This window comes from Notolepis coatsorum (assembly GCF_963971535.1).
Source record: "Notolepis coatsorum genome assembly, chromosome: 7".
Lineage (NCBI taxonomy): Eukaryota > Metazoa > Chordata > Actinopteri > Aulopiformes > Paralepididae > Notolepis > Notolepis coatsorum.
The window spans coordinates 113893917-113913065 of NC_140171.1; the positions used below are offsets into that span (position 1 = coordinate 113893917).

General features: G+C 42.8%; 1 protein-coding gene across 1 annotated transcript in view; it reads left to right on the forward strand.

Annotated features, from left to right (window-relative positions):
• The first annotated feature begins 4034 nt into the window (after positions 1-4034).
• LOC311231723 (keratin-like protein KRT222) overlaps positions 4035-19149 on the forward strand; it is an 89743-nt gene continuing 74628 nt past the window's right edge. Inside the window, 1 exon segment of the mRNA XM_084318348.1 lies at positions 4035-4145. The gene's annotated coding sequence lies outside the window, so the exon portion shown is untranslated.

A 19149-nucleotide genomic window follows, 5' to 3' on the forward strand; every position in this document is an offset into this window, starting at 1 on the left:
ACCCCATACTCCGCGGCTCTAGTGGCCCTCGACCAGCGTTATGGACGCATATGGGACTACGTGATACAAGAAATAAGAGATATCGACTGCCTCCCCCCAGCCAAAGACAATAGAGCATTGGATGACCTCTCTATCAAGGTACAATCCCTAGTAGGGATGCTGGGGTCCCAAAAGGAGAAAGGGAGACATGAACTATATGCAAACTCTAATGTGGAGCGAATACTGGAGAAGCTCCCTCCAGCCCGCCAAGAGCGTTTTCGGCGGCAGAGAGACCACCGCGACCCCAACGGCCCAGAAGCATCCCTCCTAGACCGAGCTGATTTCCTCGCCAGGGAGGTCAGCAGCCTACGACTGGACACGTTCGTGTGGAGTGGACCAAGCCCAAGAGATGGACCTCGGAGATCTAATGATAACCGCCGGTCAGTGACTGTTATGCACCAGGCCGAGTCAGTGCCGCAGCACGAGAACCACAGCAACCCCCCGACCAAGGGGGAGTGGAAGATTGAATGCCAGTACTGTGAAAAGGAACATCGGCTGTATCAATGTGACACTTTCAAGAAGCTGACCACTGACGAGGTGAGTCAGTGGATCAAAGCCAACCGCCGCTGCTTCCGCTGCGCGCGCAGCCATATGGCAGCTGAGTGCCGTTTAAAGAAGAAATGCAGCAAGTGCGACGGCGCCCACTTGGAGGTCCTGCACGACATCAACAAGCGTCCGCCAGGAAACCAAAGTGGGCCCGTCACGGTGATGTATCAGGCCGAGGCGGTGGCACCACTACCGAAGATCCATAGGACCGCCCCCTGGTGTCCTGACTGCTACAGCAGACACTGGGAGTCACGGTGCTACTCGGACTACCGCGAGTCGGCACCACTACAGAAGATCCAAGGCAACCCACCAACAGGAGTGCTCCACATAGACCAGCATAGCGGGACCCCCCGAGTGCTCATCAAAGTGGTCAGAGTGCTCCTGAGTTACGAGGACAAGGTCCTGGACACTTACGCCGTCCTAGACGATGGGTCTGAAAAGACTCTCCTCCTCGCTTCCGCCGCAGCCCAGTTGAAAATGTCTCCTTCACGATAGCAGCGGTCGAGCAGCCCGAGAAGCAGTATAGCATCACTAACGTCTTCACCAGCCACGACATAGGCCTGTCACAGTACACCTACCCCATCCCACAGCTGATGGCGAAGTACGTGCACCTACGTCAACTACCTATACCGCTCATCGACGGCGCCACACCGACCCTGCTCATAGGCTCCGACCACGCGGACCTCATTCTCCCAATTGAGGCGGCCCACATCGGACCCAAAGGATGCCCAGTCACGGTTCAGACCCGACTGGGGTGGACGCTCCAGGGCCCCCTCTACGGACTTGACAGTCAACCCACGTCTACATGCTGCCTCCACACAAAGGTGAGCGACACCGGCCACTCTCTCGTACAGCCCGTTGAGAGGCTATTGACATTAGACGAGAGGCCTGTGAGAGAACCGTGGGCCCAAGAAGAGGGAGTTCCGAACTCCACCCCCCTCAGCTGCACTCCAAGCGACGTAGCTGACCTCGAACCCAGCACCCCAAACGACTTCTTGATGGGGCGGCCGGAACCGGCCCCTCCTCAGACGGGGTACAGACCAAACAAGAGGAACAGACGGAGGATGTGGAGACACAGCCAAGCACAGATCAACCAGTCTCAGGCCCGCTTCCTCCTAAGCTCCCTACCATCCCTTCCAGCCCGTCAGAAGCGGGTCAAGGACAGGGACAACTTAAAAGTGAACACAGTCGTTATGATCATAGACCAGTCACTACCTCGAGCTGCGTGGCCGGCCGGCTGCGTAAGCAAAGTGATCACTGGTGCCGACGGCAAGGTCAGAGCGGCAGAAGTTATTGTCCAGGGACGGACATACACCCGACCCGTGGCGAGGCTGATAGAGTTGCCAAGGCTCCCTGACTCCCTTGATGACGATCATGACCCACTGACTTTGTAGATTGCCCTACTCCCCACAATAGACATTGAGTAGTTGACAGGACTATTAATCTGTCTTCGCTTTAACTAATTAGGTGCGGACTAATTAGGAGGCGGCTGTTACAAAGGGTCAGATTAAACCGAATATATATATTTATTGCTTGAGATCCCTTGTATAATATTTGTATATCGTTTGATATCCCTTGTATATTATTTGTATATATACACGGAATATCCCTTTACCTGGGTACAAACCAGAGTAATATTCGCTCTCCTATTGGACAGCGACCCCTAGGCGCCAACGGCCAAGCCCCCAACAGCAAGTTCAAAGGCAACTCCGGGCATGTCTCAACATGTCCAGAGTCTGCGCAGTAATACGAGACAGAACTGAGGTTGGCACTAGATAATTCACCTTACGTATAAATACGGCGCAGGTGTAAACAGCAGCACTTCGTTCATTACTAGTAAAGCCTTCACCACGAGACAACGTGCAGTGAAGTGAGCCACTTTGCCTCTAAATAGAGCCTTGAGAACCGCGTGCGAATAGATTGCTAAAGTGTCAGAGTTTAACGCAGTAACGTTGAGTTCGACTTATTCTAATGTGAAGTAATAGTCTATCATTTATAGTGTATCGTGCGGCTACAGTTCTTCAGTGACCAGCATTACCACCGGTTCGTCGTGTATATAGCTAGTGCACTTATCCAGGCTGGGCGGCCTAAACTCGTGCCCCCACCCGAGGAGTCCTAGACGAGAACCGTTGGATATGTACACCGGAGAACCTACACCGGCGACTGCAGAACCATTTCTGGTTGGATTATATTGCTTTGGGACCGTGACCGCTGGAGCAGAGAACCGTCGATCCCACTGTCGTTTGGGATTTACCCCCGTGAGGATCATCACTCGGGCCCGCCTCTAGGAAGAGGCTGGCTAGCTGTCGTCAATGCTATTCGAGCATACTGGATTATAGCTGTTGCTTTGTCTGCTGATCAAGGGAGTACATGCACCGGCTCCTGTATCTGGAGCCTCGTTATTCCTTGTTGACCCAGACTTTGTACCCGAACATTCCTCTACCCCTACCGGCCTTACACCCGGAGGGAACCCCCCAGTGTCTCCAGCTGGTACCAGTGTGCCCAATGTAATTGCTATACCACAGGTGGCGTCAGCTTAGACCCATCCTAGTATTCATACTATTCTCATTGACTTACGCTCTTGACTGACTTTACGTGTGTTCTTCGCCATACAAGCGCAAGCCTAATTCTCAATCTGTAACCTAACGTTGCTTAATAATAATAAATACCCTCCAAATAGAACTTTATGTGTCAATGCCGTATTCTTGTGTGGGTGTTCACCATATATATTCATGTACTGTATGGCCAGTAATTAAAGTACATAACTAGTAGTGGTTTAATATATCACAATCTTTAATACAGTCAGGGAATTGTACCCCTCAGTTACAATATGCTTTAGTGTGCTCATAATGTACATTTCTAACAGTTGTTATTCTATATAGGCAAAAATATCATAAGGGTTCTCATACAGAAAACAAGTTGTGTGGGATCATGTGAGTAAGGATCAAAGAGCTCCTTAGCGCTCACCCTCACAAAGACTTAAGTGTAGTGGAATGCAAAGAGGTCACGCAATATGGTACCGGGGAGACCTGTCTGTCAAAAACATTTAGTGCTAAACCCCTAATAGTAGGTTGAGATGCTTGTTTTGTTTCAGTTAATTTCACTGCCTCTGAGTCATATCAGCATTTACCTACCAAGATAGCGATCTTATCTCAGTGAGAATAGTTTGACTGTCAAGATAGTCGTCTGACCAGTATATATTTCCTGATTTTAAATGCCCCCCCCCCACCTCGCCAATTGGGAGCAACAAGTAATTGCCTGTCTCTTTGCGTTATAGCTCATAATTGCCTACGTCAACACTCCTATGTCGTGCAACGGTGGCCATTTCTAGGGAGCGCAGTGGGGTGACGGGCCGTCTGGAAACAGGCTCGGTTGCATTCCCTATGTGCAGTCACGGCAAGACCGATCCATCCCAGGATCTCAGAACAGAGCTGCCTGCAACACCCCAAAAAGCCTCGCGATTGTTTTTCCTGCATTTCAATTCGCGAGATAATCGCCATCCTCATCAACGCCCTCGTGCCAGGGGGGGGCCACCGTGCAGCGCAGGCGTGTACCAGTCGGTAAGTTCCCCCGACAGCCTGGTGTGACTCTTCTCCACCTGCTTTCTGATGTTTGTTTTCCTGTGGCATGCTTGTGGCATGCTTGTGTGTCTCACCTACTTACTTTTCTGCCTCTCGTAGCCCTCTGCTCATATCACTAAGATGTGATGTGTTGGTGTTTGCGGACAACGATGCTGATCCTGATTTCACAGCATAAAACTGAGACAATAAATCCAGCTGCTTCTGGCCGTTTTGAGCCTCTCTCAGCACTTTACGCTTTATCTTTGACATGATGTGTTCATGGGAATAATTTACAACATGTATGGACATCATTTACAACACTTCACATGTCATTTACAACACTTCACATGTCATTTACAACACTTCACATGTCATTTACGACACTTCACATGTCATTTACAACACTTCGCATGTCATTTACAACACTTCACATGTCATTTACGACACTTCACATGTCATTTACAACACTTCACATGTCATTTACGACACTTCACATGTCATTTACGACACTTCACATGTAATTTACAACACTTCACATGTCATTTACAACACTTCACATGTCATTTACGACACTTCCACACTTTATTTTAATGGTATCAGCTGATGACTTTGCTTTCACATGTCATCGCATGTCATAACTAACAACACACGCTTTACATGTGATGATAGGCCACATGTGACAGCGTATATCACATATGACATCAAAATGACACGTGAAATGATATATAGGCACATGTGAGAATCATGAGAATCACGTGTGAGCTTTTCCAAATACACTTGTGAAATGCATGTGAAAGTGATTATTTCATTGCCCATGTGAAATGCGTACAGCCATTATGCCTGAGGGTATTGCTTCTATAGAAACAGAAAGTCTAGACGCACAACACGATTTGTAATAGATTCAATTGCAAGCTTAGTGGCCTCGATATTGTTAATCCCTTGATCCTGCCTTCTCAGGATGTCGTGTAGAGTTTATTCAGAGTGGTAATTCAACAAGTGAAATGGTTTTGGTTGACAAGTGGACCAAGTTTCTTGACACATGTGGAATGAAGAGAAGGTAATGGAGCCTCCTGTCAGAGTGGCTGTATGTTTTACCCTCTAACATTCACCAGGTTCTTTGAATACCGCACCCTAGCTTAAACATACTGTACATCTTATCCTCTCATCCACCTCAAATAATTGCATGGTGATGCTGATGTATACATTTAAGCCGTATTATTTAAGTTACATTAAATGATTATATATGTTCCTTGTGCAAACTTAAAGAGTGAAGTTATAATCAATTACTTTTATTTTATAATTAAGCTAAGTGCAGCATTTATCACTTGACTTCTTTTAGGTCAGTGATTTATATTAGAGCACTGCCACCAAACGAATATGATCTCTCTCTCTCTCTCTCTCTCTCTCTCTCTCTCTCTCTCTCTCTCTCTCTCTCTCTCTCTCTCTCTCTCACAAACATACACTCACTCACGCACGCACGCACACACACACACACACACACACACACACACACACACACACACACACACACACACACACACACACACACACACACACACACACACACACACACACACACACACACACACACACACACACACACACACACACACACACACACACACACACACACACACACACACACACACCAGGTGTATTTGGTATGTTAGCAAAGACATCATTGGTAAGACCAAACTATTCTGGTAGCACTCTAGTATGTTTGTACATTGCTGCACTAGATGGTGAGATGTTTTGTACCGCATCAGACACAATGTCCACAATACGGTCATGACGAGCCATGCAGGTGTTTGTATGCATTACTGTACATCCATTTGTTATGTGTGCAATGGATTCTAGGTGTTGTTGTGAATCCTGATGGTTTAAACAGAATTGTTTGTGAGTTTGAGGATACCAAGTGGACAGATTATATTTAGTGGGTAATACCTGCAGTCTTGCTTTGATGGTAAATTTTAATACATCCTCACCAACAGTGGCGTTCTTAAACACTGAGGGCGGAATCCACAGAGAATTGCATCCGCGTCGCCTGCTCTGCGTCTGGGAGCTATCCACGAAAGCACATTGCACGATGAGATACCAGCGCAGACACGCCCAATATGCGTGGCTCGCGAGCAGTCAAAATGTAGCACACTGTCAAGTTTAGCGCGCTGTCCAAATAAAGAAAATAAACTAGAAATCAAGATGGAAAGCAGTAAAAAGAAACCTGCAGTTAAAACCAAGAACGGCAAATGACACATGTGTTACGAATGGCGTGTTTCGATAGCATGGTGGAGTGTGGAACCCAGTTGCAGCAGATAATGGAGATATATAATTAACAGGAAGCAGGAGACGGCGTTGTGACGATAGCAAGGTTTACTCAAACAGAAAACAAGGAAACACGACTGACACACAGGTAACATTTAAACAATGAACCAGCAAGGGTATGCTGGCCCAGAACACTTAAATACAAACACTAATTAGAGACAGAGGGTAATTACTAACAGGACACAGGTGTGGTAGACAGAACTAACAGAAGACAGAGCACACAGGGGAAAACAATAACAATTGTATAAACTGAGACATACGAGACTAAAACACACTTACAAAACACAGACAGTAGGGACACAAGACTAACACAGTGGAAATAATAATGACAACATAGACAACGAATATATCAAACATAAATGGCAGAACATAATGTTAATCAGGTGAGTGAGCTGATGCCAGATCTGCCACATCTGGATCAGCCCACCGGTTGGCAGTGTTGTATTGTGAAGTGGTGTATTGGTGAAGGTCCAAAACCTGGACCAGCCACACCGGGAGGAGGGTTGCCGTCTGGTCCCGCAGGACCGGGGGAAGCGTTACAACATGCCGTTCCTTCGAATGTGGAGGGCTCTAATTCTGTATTTTAATCTGTATTTAACTTTTATCTATTTGATACATTGATATTATATTATTGATATTATTATTTTGTACATGCTATATTCAGTATGTTTGGATGTGGTGATGCTCTAAACTCAATTTCGTTGGACCTACAATAAAGATTCTATTCTTTTGCACTCCTCTATACATTACGAAGTAAACGAAATACAATACAAAATTAATTATAAACAGTATCTAACTTGTTCGAGAAATATAAAGCTGCGTGCCAATAGCCTTCGCAACGCGTGATTTATAAATAAAGCTAAGCACTGACATTTCAAATGCTTGGTTCTGAGATGATCAATACAGTAAACATTTATTTCTGATATAGGTCCACCGATTTTGCCAACACCACTCGTGCCAGAGCGTTCGCGCCCCATACACGTGAAAGGTATCAAAACGAGCGGCTTGCCTATGGCAACAGCGGTATTCGAACTCGTAAAGTTTCACCTCACCGTCTGGCTACGAATCGACTTTAAACAGTAAAATTTCGGCCCCATTGGAAATGCATTGCAATTTAGAGTGCGAGATCTTTCTTTTAAACGGTAAAATTTCGGTCCCATTGGAAATGCATTGCAATTTAGAGTGTAGCAGCTGAAATAATCTTTTTTCCCCTACCTTGGGTGAATTGCGAGTGTGATCTCAATTTTGGACGTAGAAATAAAACAAACACATCAAAACGATGACACGGCTGTCAGTCCGCTCACAAAAGAAAAATAAATGGAATTGGACATTTCTATCTCAACTGACGACCATTTGTTTGAAGGTTCTCCTCTCCATTGACCGCCATGCAAATCCACACTAGGAATCTATTTTTTCTCACTCTTTTTTACCCTTCTGTTCCGATCGCCGAAGGAGTGCCACAATATCGCACGAATGCCACTCGCCTACTCGTTGTAGTGCTCATGTGCGCGTCACAACGCTTCATCTCTTATAGTTTTCTTTTAATCAACGTGACAATGCAGTCATGTAAAGAAAATTCAGAATATGCAAGTCATTGTGCTCATGGCTGATTGGTTCAGCCTTAACAGCTGTGAGGCTCAGGGCTCATGGCTCAGCTGACCTGCCAATGACATCATCCACTTAACCCATCATTGCCCATCACTGTGTTGCAGTACTGAATTTCTGGACAGCGCCATCTGTCTTGCGGGTTGTGTCATTGTACTCAGTAGGGATATCCTCTTTCATTTTTCATTGGTCCATGTTGACCACCTTTCATTGGTCGATGTTGAACACTCCCCCGATCATTAGACCACGCCCCCTTAGGCCACACCCCCTCAGTGTATCTCTTGAACCGTTTGTCGTAGAGACTTGCGGATTGTGCCATTGGTCGATGTTGACCACCTTTCATTGGTCGATGTTGACCACTCCCCCGATCCTTAGACCACGCCCCATTAGGCCACACCCCCTCAGTGTATCTCTTGAACCGTTTGTCGTAGAGACTTTCGGATTGTGCCATTGTACTCAGTAGGGATATCCTCTTTCATTTTTCATTGGTCCATGTTGACCACCTTTCATTGGTCGATGTTGACCACTCCCCCGATCCTTAGACCACGCCCCCTTAGGCCACACCCCCTCAGTGTATCTCTTGAACCGTTTGTCGTAGAGACTTGCGGATTGTGCCATTGTACTCAGTAGGGATATCCTCTTTCATTTTTCATTGGTCCATGTTGACCCCCTTTCATTGGTCGATGTTGACCACTCCCCCGATCCTTAGACCACGCCCCCTTAGGCCACACCCCCTCAGTGTATCTCTTGAACCGTTTGTCGTAGAGACTTGCGGGTTGTGCCATTGGTCGATGTTGACCACCTTTCATTGGTCGATGTTGACCACTCCCCCGATCCTTAGACCACGCCCCCTTAGGCCACACCCCCTTTCAAAAACCCGGAAAATCCGAAAACTCGGAAAAATCCGAAAACTCAGAAAAATCTAAAATCCGAAAAAGTTCAAAAACTCGGAAAAATCCCAAAACCCGAAAACTCGGAAAAATCTGAAAAATCAGAAAAATCAGAAAACTCGGAAAAATCGAAAAAGTTCAAAAACTCGGAAAAATCCCAAAACTCGGAAAAATCCGAAAACATCAAAAATCCGAAAAAGTTCAAAAACTCGGAAAAGTCAGAAAACCCGAAAACCCGGAAAAATCCAAAAACTCGGAAAATTCCGAAAACCCGGAAAAATCCAAAAATCCGAAAAAGTTCAAAAACTCGGAAAAGTCAGAAAAAATATTAAAACTCGGAGAAGTCCGATCTTCAAATGGTCTATGTTGACCACTCCCCCGATCCTTAGGCCGCGCCCCCTTTTTGTATCCTTTGAACCATTTGTCATAGAGACTCGCGAGAGACCCTCTCCCCCGTTGGCCGGCGGTGCACAGGCGTCACCCACACTTTCACAATTTCCCCCGCGCGGAATTGTCTAGTTATTATTATTATTATTATTATTATTATTATTATTATTATTATTATTATTATTATTATTATTATTATTATTATTATTATTATTATTATTATTATTATTATTATTATTATTATATAATTAATTAACCTGTTAAGTCTTAAGGTCCCCCTATAAGGGGACCCTGCTTTTCTTTATCATAAATCGATCAATAGAGACCATATTAGATCCCCAATTATCATATCATGGGGTATCATTGGAAAGCCACACTCATTGGCTACAACCCTGTGCAAAGATTTTCGAGATCGCCAAATGATTGACGGAGCTAGAGCCCCGGGAGTCGGGGGTGGTAATGTGTACTTTTGCGTACTTTGGGGCACGCCTCACATATCGGCATGTAACTCGAGAACCGCTGAACGGATTTTGTCACCTGAAAGGGCAATCGACAGGCAACAAATAGGGCTTTAATTCTACCTATATATTGTATTAAAGGAAATGCACACCGAGCCACTAGAGGTCGGCAAAGAATCGTCCACATGTGGGCCCTTGGATGTTAAGAGGTTAATGTTTAAAAAAATGAATTTTAGCCAAGAGTAAATACCATAACCATATCAAAAACAGTAGTCAAAGTGTATATTTTCATTTTTACCGATGTTTTATACGATTTATCGGAAATACGAATTTATCGGAAAATGCTAATTATGCTAAGGTCTCACCCTCTGGCCTCTGAAGTTGCTAATGTCTTTTTTATTTGGGCCTCACAGGGTTAAAAGTACCCTGTGAGACCCACGGTTGCAAAATTACCAAATCACTTTTAGCCATTTAAAAAAATAATGTTTATTTAAAAATTTTTAAAGGGGAACTGTTTTACTATTTCTTTCACTATTTGGGCACTTTTACACAATTCCTGTGAGTCTATGGAACACCTAGGTTTTTTTCCAAAAAAATGCATTGTTTTGTATTTCTAATCAAGTACTAAAAACCGCATTTTTCTAACTCAAGATCTTAAGCCGTTTTGAGGCTGGGCTCCAACCACTGTGTGGCCTGGTGCCAACTGCCACATCAACTGCCACATTATTATGCAGCTGAGAAATCTCTGACATCACAGATATGCACATTTTCAGATGACTCAGTTCAGTGAGGGTGAATATTGTGAGAGGAGAATTGGAAGAATGCGCCAATATGAGAATTAGAGACATAGATCCTATTAATATAAGTCCACATAGCTAAGAAACAATGGTAAACACTGAAAAAGGCCATTTATAAGATAGTTCCCCTTTAAGCACATGCATAGTCAATTGGTCCTGTTGTTCAGCCTCACAATGCTATTTGATAGTAAACGTGTTTATATGTCCCACCCTCTGGCCTCTGAAGTTGCTAATGTCTTTTTAATTTGGGCCTCACAGGGTTAACCTCTTAAACCCGAGATATACAGTAAAAGTGTATATTTTCAGCATTACGTTTGTTTACCAATTATTTTAACTGTTATTAGTGAAATATAAGATTATAGAAATCTCAGGGCATTGAGTCGGAAACCGGCGCATATTGACAGGAGGAAGTGGCACATCCAAAAGTGAGTGTAGTCTTTTGAAGGAAGAGACTCAGGGCTTTCAAATTTAGAAAACCTACCCTACCCAGCTCACACCAGCCCCTGTCAATCATCTGACTTCTGAATTAACTTTTTAATTTCTCTTATTTTTTGGGATTATCTCCCACAAACCTGAACGTTATTGCCATAAAACGGAACGCAGTTAGTTTCTCTACCTTTCTGTGAACGTCTTGCAAAAAACGGTGTTGCAATATGATGAAAAATGGTGGAGAAATTTACATTATAAAAAAGATGGCAGAATTCAGTACTGTATCTACAAAACCTTCTGTTTAATCATATTCCCTTTATTCATTTGCTTAGATTTTTCAGGTCTGGTAAATTTTAGCATGGTGTTATTCACAGTCAAAGATAAAAAAAATTTTTAAATAGAATTGATATTCTCCTTTGGTTCATTACAATTTACTCAAGCCTAGTAACAGACACACTATTTCTGACACTGATCCATATATGTCCCTAGATTCAGATACCAAGAACATGCAAATGGACCATTTAAAAAAAAATTGTAAATGTTTATTCTACGTCCTTATGGAATGAGTGACATAAAAAAAAAAAAAAGTAAAACATTTTTTTTTTAATTTAAAAAAATATATTTTTTTTAAATTTTTTTTATGGATGGAAGAGCCGCACATTGATGGGCAAAGAGCCGCATGCGGCTCACGAGCCGCGGGTTGGCCACCCCTGCACTAGAGGAACTTAGGGAGGCTATATCTGAATTGCAAAGTGGTAAGGCCCCTGGATGGGATGGTATCCCACCAGAACTGTACCTCTAATGTTGGGATGTAATTGGACCCCTATTACTTGACATGATTTTATACTCAATCAAAGAGGGGAACTTCTCCAGGGACATTAATATGGCACTTATATCTGTCCTCCTTAAAAAAGACAAAGACCCCACCGAATGTGGTAGTTATAGACCCTTAAGCCTCCTTGGAACCGATATTAAGCTGTACGCTAAGGTACTAACCATCAGACTTCAAAAGCATATGACATCTTTAGTTCATCCTGATCAGACAGGCTTCATAAGAGGCTGCCTGATCACGGATAATATTAGACGGTTACTGCATGTGATAGACGCCAGCAAGGAAGCTGTACCTCCTGTAGATGTATTATCCTTGGATGCGATGAAGGCATTTGATAGGTTGGAATGGTCTTATTTATGGGCAGTACTTGGAAGGATGGGGTTAGGAGATGGATTCATTAATATGATCAAAGTACTATACACAGATCCATCTGCCATGATTATAACAGGGAAATTCACCTCCCCAAACTTCCCTGTGTCGCGTTCGTCCAGACAGGGTTGTCCTCTTAGTCCCGGACTGTTTGCTCTATCTCTAGAACCTTTGGCACAGTATATAAGACAATCCCAATCCATAGAGCCGATTTCAATTAAGGGCACACAGCATCATATCAGTTTATATGCGGACGATGTAATAATGTTCATGCAAAACCCTACCACCTCACTACCTCATCTTCTCAAGGTAATAGATGATTTTGGCAATCTATCAGGATTTAAGATAAACTGGCCAAAATCGGCCTTACTTCCACTTAATGTGACTGCGAAGGCTACCTCACTCCCAGTAAATATACCAATGGTAGAACACTTTAGATGTCTTGGAGTTGAAATATTCCCCACTATATGCCAAACGGTGAAGTATAATTATACCTGATTTCCTAGACAGGATCACAAACGACTTCGGCAGGTGGTCAAAACTAAAAAACTCAGTACAGGCCCGAGCATCAATAGTTAAGATGGATGTTTTACCTGGAATCAACTTTTTCAGCTCAATGTTGCCGTTACCCCCCCCCCCCCCCCCCCCCCTGTTGGTTACTGGCAAAAATTACAATCCGCCGCATATACATTTATTTGGAACAACAAACCCCCATGAATAAAAAGATCCACTGCACAGAGAAATAAAGCCGACGGGGGTTTAGCATTTCCAGACTTCAGCTACTATTTTAAAGCGTTCTCTTTAAGACCACTGATCACCTGGTTTGATTCTCAAGCATCTGTATCCTGGAGACCATTAGAGGAGAATATAGTGGCACCACATAGACTGCAGGATATAGTATACACCAACTTATCAATTAAGCAATGCAACTTGAAATTTGGCCCTCTTATTACACATGTGATCCGGATATGGCGTGACACAAAAATTCACTAACCAATATAAATGGCATAGTCATTCTCCCCTATTTAATAACAATTCACTCCTTATTGCACACCAATCAGATTTACCAAATGGGAAAAGAAGGGCATACATACATTGGGGGATGTCTTCAACGACCGGGGTTTTTGCAGCTATAAAGATATATCTAACAAATTTAACCTCACCAAATCCACTTTTTATTTCTATCTACAATTAAGAGCAGCTTTAAGTAAGTAAGTAAGTAAGTATTTATAAAGCACCTTTCATACATGTCATGTAGCTCAAAGTGCTGTACACAAACATAGGCATATATAACGATAAAAGCAATAAAGTCACAGTGATCAGTTAAGATCAATGTTTAAAAAAAAAAAAAAAAAAAAAAAAATAATAATAATAATAATAATAATAATAATAATAATAATAATAATAATAATAATAATAATAATAATAATAATAATAATAATAATAATAATAATAATAATAATAATAATAATAATAATAATAATAATAATAATAATAACGTAAAAATGAAAATAACGTAAAAATGAAAACATGAAAACAGTCATTTGCTTACCAGTTTGGGAGAACAGGTCCGCACAAACATGTCCGCTCAGTAGCAACCGGAAGTAGGAAATGCACTAAACCAATGCACTTGTACGGTAGGTAGCAATGTTAGCTCTTATAACGCTAGTGTAGTTACGTTTTTATTAGTGGTCAGAGTTGGGTCCATAAGACTTATCCAAGCCCCATGGATCCATCAGTGGTCGCGTATTGTGTGCGTATGTACCCGTTCCCTCATCTAAAGAGTTGGGTCCATAAGGCTTATCCAAGCCTTACGGATCCATCAGTGGTCGTGTATTGTGTGCGTATGTACCCGTTCCCTCATCTAAAGAGTTGGGTCCACAAGGCTTATCCTAGCCTCATGGATTAAGGGCTCATGGAGTCCCATTAAAGGTGCCACTTGAGCACCACAGATATCACAAATTCTTTTATGAAAAGGAGACATCGAGAGGCTTCGTCTCTGATTTTTATCGTCACTTACTTACGTCCTCATATGTGGTCCTTCCTCTAGACTTAGTCTGGAGGAAGGATATACCAAACTTGGAAGTAGATTTTGATTGGGATGAAGTTTGGGCAAACGTACGGCTGTCATCACGCAACCCGGATCATCAACAGATTAATCTTAATTTTATTCATAGGACTTACTTAACTCCTAGACGTTTGCACCTAATGGGGCTCAAACAAGACTTTCGATGCTCCTTATGTTTAAACGGTGATATTGGTACATTTATGCATATGTATTGGGATAGTTAAGATATTCTGGGAAGAAGTAACCACGCAATTATCTGAATTTTTATTTCTGACCATACCTGTACTGCCTTCTGTATTGTTGTTGAATGATGTTTCTCAGTTAGCAGCCTCTATACAGGTAAAGAGACTAATTTTGTCCGGTCTTACGGCTGCTAAAAAGCTGATAGCATCACGCTGGATTCAACCGGATAAAATGTGCCGGAAGGTATCGGTTCTTACCTATCTCGATGTGATTTATCTAGAGATATCTACCGCACGAATTTTAGGTTAATGAAGCCAGCATAGAACCTGGTTAGATGTGGTGGAGAGGATAAAGGATAGCATATGAATTTGTAATTCCTGGTGTTAAACGGAATAATGGATGGATTGTCCAAGAGGGGGTCCTGAGGGGGGGGGGGGGGGGGGGGGGAGCGAGCAAGAGCATATGTATTGTATTGTATTTATTATGGGTATATCTTTTAATTTACATTTATTTTGATTTAAGTACTGGACTGTCATTATTGTTATTATTATGTCGATCATAGTCCTGTGATTTATTGTGGATTTCTACTGTTAATGTATTGTGTGTCTGGTTTTATGTTAAAAAAGGGTAAATAAAAAACATTTGTTCAAAAAAAATAAGGTCAAGGTCAAGTTCAAGGTCAAATATGAATTTATAATTAAAATGGATTATCATTAATTACTGTATCTACAAATCCTTCTGTTTAATCATCTTCCCTTTATTCATTTGTTTAGATTTTTTGTACACATGATCTCAATAAGGTGGTGAATGAGCTCAGTGAGCATTTTCTCATACCCGATTTGATTTTCCCGTCAAAGATGCAAAAATCATAAATCATAATTTATATTCTCCTTTTCTTCATTACAATTTACTCAGCCTAGTAACAGACACAATATTTCTGACACTGGAAATACATACCCCCAGGTCCCTAGATGTTCCTAGATACCAAGAACATGCAAATTGACCTTGCAGAAGTAAAGCAATCGTCCATATACTTAGGCATGTACCTTTAGGCGAAATATTCCTACAGATTAAGAACTCCTCTCCTTCACTATAATCTAATTATGAAATCAGATATAGGCCAGGGCCCTCATTCATCAACGTGTCTTACGCACAGATTTGTGCTTAACCTGTGCGTATGACCATTTCTAAGCAAAGAGTGGGATTCATCAATTTCAACTTGAACTTGACTCCGTGCTTATGTGTACGCACAGCTCGAAGCACACTTAGCTGACGCCCAGTGGTAGAATATCGTTACTACGCACAAGCGCTCCTCAGTACATGCATTCGTTCCAACACGGAAATAAAGACACTGGCGCGTGTTCTGTACAGGGGCGTATTTGACGCCGGGGACGGCGGAAAGTGTCCCCCCCACGTTTTACCGTCCAAAGAGCTGAGTCTGACTACCTGTTCTATTATTATGCAAAGAGCAGTAGATGGGGGTCGCATTCTTGCCCTGCAAGGGCCAAGTACCCACTCGCTAAAGTACTTGTCTTTGCATAATAATAGCTCGGGTCGTCAGTCTAGGTGTGTGTTCAAATACGTCAAACATATTGTTTACACTGTCTTTCTTCTATTATAACCCTCCCAAATCATATTCAGAAAGTATCACAGAGACTTCTATTGACCAAGGAATTAGTTATTATTTCGCGGTTTATTCACATAACGTTATATTGTTTACACTGTCTTTCTTCTATTATAACCCTCCCAAATCATATTCAGAAAGTATCACAGAGACTTCTATTGACCAAGGAATTAGTTATTATTTTGCGGTTTATTCACATAACGTTATATTGTTTACACTGTCTTTCTTCTATTATAACCCTCCCAAATCATATTCAGAAAGTATCACAGAGACTTCTATTGACCAAGGAATTAGTTATTATTTCGCGGTTTATTCACATAACGTTATATTGTTTACACTGTCTTTCTTCTATTATAACCCTCCCAAATCATATTCAGAAAGGCACACACACAACATATTCCAGTTAACGGTATATTTTTTTAATGATTCGTTATGGCGTAATCAATACTTCCATGCGTATAAATTGCGTTCGCAACCTCCGTGTTTTGGGGGTAGTCATCAGAAACCTCGGATCCGGGATTCGCTCCCATCCGTCGGGCAAGAACTGTGGGTTTTCAGCCTCTCTCTCTGGAGCTTAACGGAGTTTCTGGAGGAGTTTCTGGAGGAGCTTGTCGCGGCTCATGCGCATGCGCACGCTCAACCAATCAGAGAGGGGCTTCGCTCAACCCAATCAGAGAGGGGTCTGCAGAAATAGAGTTCAACCAATCAGAGAGGGGTCTGCAGAAATGCGGCTACGGGCCCTAACCCCCCCCCCCCCATCGACGTCACTCGCCACGCCCCCAAATCTGTCCCCGGCACACATTGAGAGAGAGTTACGCCAGTGGTTCTGTATGACCCCTGTAATTCATTATAGTTCATTGTGAAATAGCGATATTAGTGTAATTATTGTCAAACCCTAAATAGCATGTGGAATAGGTCTTTCTCTCCGAATGAATGCAGGTTTATATATATAGCGTTATGGGGTGCACTGACTGCGCTCGCAGGAACTGTTTTCAGAGATAGCATCAGATAGGGATGAATGAATGAATGAGGGGCAGTCTAATTGCAGAGAGAACATAATATTAACTAGAGTCCACTACCCGAGACACCTCCTTCATTTGTACCGCAATATGGGACCCAAATTGGAGCTATGAGCTTAAAAGCTTTTCCGTGCTTATTTGAGAAGGTCCAGCTGCAGAGCCGGAGAGACAGACAGCAGAGAGACAGACAGACAGACAGATAGACACTGTTCCACAGTGTGTGTGTGTGACCACTAGTCTCCTAGTAGAGACCCCCCCCTCTGGACCACCTCCCAGTAGAGACCCCCCCCCCCCCCCCTCTGGACCACCTCCTAGTAGAGACAAGTTTTCTGAAATGTATGTTTATATATGCAAATGAGGCACTTCCCCATTAAATATGTGGACATTTATGGATGCAATAAGGCAAAATGAAGTAAAATGAACAACTAAATGTGTGTTATTGACGTTTTATTGTCACTAGTTTCATAGAAGACATGTTTAGGAAGCAAAATATAACAAAATCTCAAAATCAACAAAAAAAGTATATTTGCCTATTCACCTGCAGTGTCTCGCCTTAATCCTCATCTTCGTCTTCTTCCTAGAGAAGTCTCTACTAGGAGGTGGTCCAGAGGGGGGGGGGGGGGGCTGAGTCTCTACTATTAGACTAGTAGTCACACACACACACGCACGCACGCACGCACACACACACACACACACACACACACACACACACACACACACACACACACACACACACACACACACACACACACACACACACACACACACACACTGTGGAACAGTGTCTGTCTGTCTGTCTGTCTCTCTGCTGTCTGTCTCTCTGCTGTCTCTCTCAAAATAGTATAAGTGCTATCTTGGCCCTGAGAGTTGCTCTCCGGCTCTGCAGCTGGACCCTCTCAAATCAGCACGAAAAAAGCTATAAGCTTATAAAACGATTTAATATGCTAAACTTCGTTTTAAATTCCTTAATTCACTTTTGTTTATTTCATAAAGATTTTCCCGACATAATGCTACCTGCCCCGACCAGATCCGTGACTCTGTTGCGATACAGATGAATGATCTACTCAGAAAGCTTATAAAACAATTTAATATGCTAAACTTTGTTTTTAAATTCTTTAATTCACGTTTGTTTATTTCATAAGGATTTTCCCGACATAATGATACCTGCCCCGACCAGATCCGTGACTCTGTTGCGATACAGATGAATTATCTACTCAGAATAGTATTATAAAGTGGCTATCTTTTATGCTGTAGATCACTGCTGGTATGTGCGTGCAGAACCTTTATTTCAGCGGGGACTGTAGTATTTATTTGACGTTACTGTACAATATATGTGTATTAAAAGACGGAGCTGTCTTTTATTGTATTATAATAATTATTAATATTAAAAATAAATTAAGAAAGGCATTCTTATTCCAGCATGCATTAATGACACTAACGGGCAACGGCAAAACAGTGGTTAATGGTCTTTATTAGTGTTTGCGGTGTCCAGGCAATGGTCTTTTAGGAAGTTAATAGATATAATATCCGACAGTGTACAACACCCTCGGTTTAGTCCATGCTTCCACATTTCATGGAGGTGTCCATTACCGTATATGGTTAATCGGGGCGGTTTTGGTATGCAAATACGTGAAAGTGTGCACGAGCCTCGGCGCAGGGCCAAGGTGAGATTCATTCAATTCGAAACTGGCCCCTACAAATGTCCTAACCTAGTTGTACAGTAAATGACCAAGTAAGGCTTTGTCAATATTCCAATGTACAGTGTAAAATGTGTGTGTGTCCCCTTCCCAACCCCCCCCCCCCCCCCCCCACCTCCAATGTACAGCCCTCACCCAACCCACCCAACCCCACCCCACCCAACCAACCTCCTCCAATGTACAGTTTCTATGCCAAATGTATATACACTCCTTTTCTGGACACTTTTGTATCACAAACAGTACTGTATTTGCAAATCTGATATGTCATAAATGTATAGATGTAGCAGTACTGTCTATCTGTATGTCATGTATGTCATATATGTT